A 5773-nucleotide genomic window follows, 5' to 3' on the forward strand; every position below is an offset into this window, starting at 1 on the left:
TTCCAATACAGAGTAAATTTATTGTACTTGATCTTTACAAACATTGACAAACATGCCTGCCTTACCTGCCATATTTATATTCTGCATCATTTCAAGCAAGCCCAGTGCATCCTACTAAATGCATGCCCATGTCAATATCTTGTGCCTTTACTGACCAGATTCTTTAAAAAAGTGATATGAAATACACCCAAAAGGCTTTACGACTCATCCATCATCTCATTCTTCCGCTTCTCGCATTTTGCTCACATACATCTAGCTCCAGCAAGAGCCTTGTCTACTGAATTAAAATAAGGGCAAGAATTGGAGGTGATGTTTCCCCACCCCAAAATATCGACATTCTCACAAGGCAAGGAACTTGATATCAGAATTCAGGATGCGTGGAGGCCTGGTGCCTCCTCCCAACTACGCCTTCCCCCTCGCTTACCACTTCTCCCCTCAAGCCTCTTCTGCCTATGCCTGCCTGCCTGCCACACTGGCCTTCCTCCCCTGCTCGAGTGGCCCACCCCAGTCACACACCCCTTGCCATGTTCCCACCTCCACTCTCAATTATCACCCCTCCCTCCCTTTACCACTGCCCCTGCAGCACTTTCTTCTTCGGTGCCTGAATGTCTTGTTTCAAGAATTATGTTAAAACAAGGTTATAATAGTGTTTAGGGAAGGACCAGAACTTGTCCCTGAAAATGTTCCAGAAAGTATCCTTGACATATTTAGAAAAGTATCACCTCCATTCCTTCTACTTGGCCCTCCTAAACTGAAGTCCCAAAAAGGAAAAGTCCATTAGAAATCCTTTTGTGTCCTTGGACACACAAATCCGTACCATGAGCCTATCCTAAAACAGCCAGAGCTTCAAGGTGCTAAATCCAAACAAAAGCCACGATTTTTATTTATCATTAATTTGCAACGTTATCAACCCACAAACCACAGGCTATATGCTACTTTTTGGTCCTTGTCTAGTCCTAGAGGGCATGAAGATTTCAGCCTACACTCTCACAAGTTCAGCTAAAAATGGTGTGATGCCGGCAAAACATACGGATGCATGTTTGGCAAGTGCCTGACCTGGAGCCACTGCTGTGGCCAAATAAGCAGTAGGCTATCCAGCTCAGCACAAAACACAGGGTGTTTTTATTTATTTTATTTATTTATTTTTCAATTTATATTCTGCCTTTTTCCTACAAAGGGCTCAAGGCAGCTTACATCATTCTCCTCCTCCATCTTATCCCCACAACAACCACCCTGTGAGGTAGGCTGGGCTGAGAGTCTGTGACTGGCCCAAAGTCACCCAGTCGGCTCCATGGCTGAGTGGGGGCTAGAACCCAGATCGCCTGAGTCCCAGTCCCACGCTCTTAACCACTACACCACACTGTTATATTCTCACTGCCATGGCACTGCTAGGCCTACTTCTTCCGTCTACGGCCTGAATGGATCACCTCGGTGGAAGGACACTGCGGGCAGCATGAGGCTGGGCTGCAAGATGCAGAATGAAGCCCAGAGATCCTGTTTCACCAGTTGTATCTTTCTAGGGGCAGAACGGTGATCCTGTACCTGAACCTTATAAGGTTTGTGGTCTGATGTGAAGGAATTCTTTCTTCATAATATTCTTTCTGCATTATATTCAGAGCAATGGAAAGTGACTTCCTGTGCGATCCTATGCACTTTTAAACAGAGACAAGGCCTGTAACTCTCAGTGTGTTCCTTGTCATCTTCTACACCAGTGGCCCTCACCATCATCAAAGCAAACAGCATGTTTGAGGAATTTGTGCTGCAGTGATCAATTTAAACTTTGCAGTATTTGTCGATAAAAACATCTTCTTAAATTGTTGTGTATTTTAACAAACATCTGCATAACCAGCTGTAAAATATGCAAATACCCATGGTTAATATTCCCTATAACCTTTCTGCAGCCATTTTTCTTCAAGAATATATTCATTTTCTAGAAATGTAGCTTATACCGAAAGCACATTTACATTGTATTATCCCTCAGTACTTAACTACTATAACTAATGCTTGATAAATAAATTGCCATCTTGTGCCACTACTTTAAACTTCACAGTTTATATACAATTCTTTCTTGATGTCATCTACAGTCCTTTTTAAAACTGTTGCTTGGAATGACAAAAGGTCAAAATAAGTAAAACATTTAATTTACATTGTCCCATAAGCTACAATTTATTGTTCTACCAAACCTAATTAAATACTGGGCAAAGTCATAAAGTTTATAGACCCTATTAGAAACTGGAATTGGAGGACAAGATCTTAATGTGTTGTGGACAATCATCTGACTTGCAAATCTCTTCTGGACATGCTTATTTTGTAGGTGTCTAACAAAGAAGCAGTAAATTGTTAACATAAAAAGGGTGTCTGCAATTCACTCCAACGGCACATCCACCATCTCTGGAACAAAACAATGCCCTTTAGAACTAGTAATCAATTTCAGAATAGAAGTTTTATGTTAAATTCAGATGCAACATTTCAACCTTTTCATTTTATTATTTTTATTTCCATAAGCTACTCACTTTTCAGTGCTATAGTTACTGAAGCATTACAAATTTTAGACTGCTTTGAGTTAAATGAAAACAATGTTGATAATGCTAGCTGCTACCAAGGTATCAAAACATGAAGACAGATACAAGACAAATATGTTTTTAAAAAACCTAATGTCCCACTTAGCTGGGCATTTTCATCACACCATGTCATTTTCTTGTGTTCAGATATTTGCAAGATGGTGACTTCTTAAAATGATGTACCTGGACATGTATCTTGCTGTTATCTCTGACTTACGGTGGCCCTATGAAAGAATGCCCCAGAAAATGCCTTGTTCTTCACAGGCCTCATTGTTGGGAATCAGCGCGGCGGCTGTTCTTGGTGTAGATTCACAAGTCACAGCTGATCTGGATTCCGGGGACAGAGGACAAAGGGGAGCTTGGAAACGTGGAGCTCAAGACTTGGAGATGATAGAAGCACTGCTTCTCTCAAGGCCATTCTCCCCAGTGCTCAGGCAGGCTCTGAGAGGAGCCAAGATGTACAGGTGTCGGGTGGCGGCCTGGGAGAGGAGCTCTCAGAGTCAGACAAAACTGGTATGGCTCTTGACCTCTTGACGTGATGTCAGGAAAGGAGGGAATGCCAACTAAAGGACAGACCTATAGAAAAGCCGGGGGGGCGGGGATTATGTTACTTTACAAGGCACAAAGAGGAAGGACATGTTCTCCTCTTACTGATACCAGAGTGTAGGACACAGAATAATCAGCTCAAGTTCTAACCAATTCAGGCTGGATATCAGGAAAATTTTCCTCACTGTCAGAGCAATATGACAGTGGAACCAGTTGCCTGAAGAGGTGGTAGGCTCTCCCACACTAGAGACATTCAGAAAGAAACTGGACAGCCATCTCAGTGGGATGGTGTAATTGGTGTCCTGGAACAGCAGGGGGTTGGACCTGATGGCCTTCTTGACCCCTTCCAGCACTATGATTCTATGAAAAGAGGATTCCTTCCTTCAGAAGGAATCAGGCCCAGACTTGAATAAAATGAGGGTTTCTGGAAGTGGTTATATTGACTGAGTTGAACAAATTGCTTTGTGCATGCATGGGTTGTATACATTCTGTGAGGGTTGCATTTGCTGAGGAGCCTTCGGTGAATAAAGAGTTTTTGCAAAGAACTGCCCGTCGCCTGGGATGTGCAAAGGAAGAAAACATGGTGCACAGCACTTGTAAATTCAAGGCTGTGGCTTCCTTTATAGAACTGTTCCATCTCACCGTTGGTGTTGCTCCTCTTCTTCTGCCTTTGACTTTCCCTAGCATGATTGCCATCTCTAGTGAGTCTTTCCTTCTCATGTGCACTAGGTGAGTTCTAGCTAGATTTGATCTAGGACACACATGTTCATCTTACTGTCAGTCCAAAGTACTTGCAAAGCTTTCCTTTGCTGTCAACCTTCACTGTCCAACTTTCTCACTCACACATAGTGACTGGGAATACAGTAGTGTGGAGGATCTTGGCCTAGGTCACCGGTGAAGTGCCCTTATGCTTGATGATCTTTTCTAGTTATTCCTTTGTTGCACTTCCAAGACTTCTCAGTCTTCTTCAAATTTCTTGGCTTCAGTCTCCCTTTGATGAATTCCTATGAAAGCAACCCAAAATAGGACATTTCCAAGGGAGATGGCAGTGGCTGGTGACTGGTACCTGCCTGATTCAAATTGCAATAATTTTTGTTCTCCTGCTCCAGATGCTAAAGGGTCTGCTTTGTCCAGGTCATCGGTCTTTCATCTGTATCAGTGGGCAAGAACCGAAGGACTCTAAGCCAATGGCTCAAACAGAGTGGCACCCCTGCACCATCTCTGGCTTTCCTATTTCCTTTGGTCTGTTGGTGCTAAGGATAAAAATACTGGAATAAAAAGTGGCTGGAGAATCAAACTGACCATTCTTTTCTGCTACAAGGTAAAGAATCAATAGCTGACTCTCTAGAGTGGTCTTCCCCTTCAGATGTTTAGGATTTCAACTTCCATCAGAACCACGCAGAACCCAGTAGTCAGGAATACTGGAAGTTGCAGTCCAAAAGTTCTTAAAAGCACCAGTCAGTGATGGAGTATAATATAGGAAACAAAAACTTAATTAGTTATAAATGCATATGCCCAACATCTGGTGATTGTCCTCAAAAGTAGCAGATCCGACCCAAGTCTAATAGAAAGCAGAACCCTTTTCAAGGTGAAACAGTAGCAAACCAGTGTATTCGATTGTTAAAAGAAAGAATTCAGTTTATGTAAGGCTGGGAATCTCACACCTTACTCTACACTATCTTCTAAATATGATAAGAAGGGAAGACTAAAGTTCTTATGTCCATAAAAAGTATTCCAGAAAGAAGAGATGATATACTGGATGCAGGCAACAGAAGATATCTTGACTTAGGGGTTGCTTAGGGATGTCCCTCTGGGCAAATGCATGGGTGCTACACTGCAAGAAATGGGAAGTAAGTTTGTTCTGGAACCTAAACATTGGTCTATATTATGGAAGGATATCCATTTGCAGTTCTTGATATCGAAAAAAGTTTTAAATACTCTATTTTTCTTGTTTGATGACAGAAGAAACACTCATAATTGCCAAGGACAGGTGAGATGCAAAAGTTGACCAAAAGAGGGTCAGATTTCTACATGAAACTTTTCAGTAACTGTCACATAGAGACAAAAAGAACTATTATGATGACCAGTGCAAAGAAAGAGCAACAAAGGAGGAAAAACAAAAAACCTTTTCCAGAAGATCCAGGGAATCAAAGAGAAATAAAACCTAGATTAGGAATGCTGAAGGACAAACAAGCAGAAATATTATCTAAGAATAGTCAAGATGTGCAGGAGAAAACAAAGAGAAGGTGGAAAGAATATAGAGAACTATACAGAAGAGATGAAAGGATGACAGATGCCTTCAAAGAAGAATCCCATGAAGAAGTGCCTGCAATATCCAAAAAAGAAGTGAAACCTGCTCTGAAATCACTTGGAAGAATAAAGCACCCAAAGTAGGTAGGGTACCAATAGAACTTATTCCAAGCTGCAGCGATAGTATCAGCACAAATCCTAACAAGAATATGCCAGCAAATATGGGAAACGAAACAATGGTCCCCAGACTGAAACATTCCATATACATTACAGTTCCCAAGAAAAGGGATGCAAAAGAGTGTGGCAATCATCAGACCATTCCTCTGATTTCCCACACAAGCAACGCGCTACTCAAAGTGCTGTAAGAAAGAATACCACTATATGGAGCAAGAAATGCCTGATGTTCAAGCTGGAGT

The 5773-nt window shown here is 41.9% G+C and overlaps 1 long non-coding RNA gene across 1 annotated transcript; it reads right to left on the reverse strand.

The window, feature by feature from the left end:
* Positions 1 to 1616: 1616 nt before the first annotated feature.
* Positions 1617 to 5525, reverse strand: LOC123035801. Its single transcript, XR_006417032.1, has 3 exons — positions 5461 to 5525; positions 2882 to 2883; positions 1617 to 1631 (listed from the first exon to the last, which is right to left on the reverse strand). It is a non-coding gene; the product is annotated as an uncharacterized LOC123035801 (long non-coding RNA).
* Between the last annotated feature and the right edge of the window lie 248 nt (positions 5526 to 5773).

The sequence above is a fragment of the Varanus komodoensis genome, unplaced genomic scaffold (genome assembly GCF_004798865.1).
Source record: "Varanus komodoensis strain SLA01 unplaced genomic scaffold, ASM479886v1 scaffold7_3, whole genome shotgun sequence".
Taxonomy (NCBI): Eukaryota; Metazoa; Chordata; class Lepidosauria; order Squamata; family Varanidae; genus Varanus; species Varanus komodoensis.